Below are 225 nucleotides of genomic sequence, written 5' to 3'. Positions count from 1 at the left end.
GCCCATCCAAACACGGACAACGCCGGCCAAAACCGTAACGACGCAATACACGACCATGCGCAATCGCCTTGCGAATATTTCACTGACGTGTCTTTTTCAAAAAGTCGGAACGTCGCCGAACATCATTACAAATATTCAAACGAATTTAAAACACGCTAAATTTCACATGTAAAATATAAATCTTACTCATATACAAAACCGAACACATTAATTAAAATCTTCATT

Source organism: Arctopsyche grandis, chromosome 3, assembly GCF_051622035.1.
Source record: "Arctopsyche grandis isolate Sample6627 chromosome 3, ASM5162203v2, whole genome shotgun sequence".
NCBI lineage: Eukaryota > Metazoa > Arthropoda > Insecta > Trichoptera > Hydropsychidae > Arctopsyche > Arctopsyche grandis.
Note: the sequence above shows the minus strand (reverse complement) of the source record.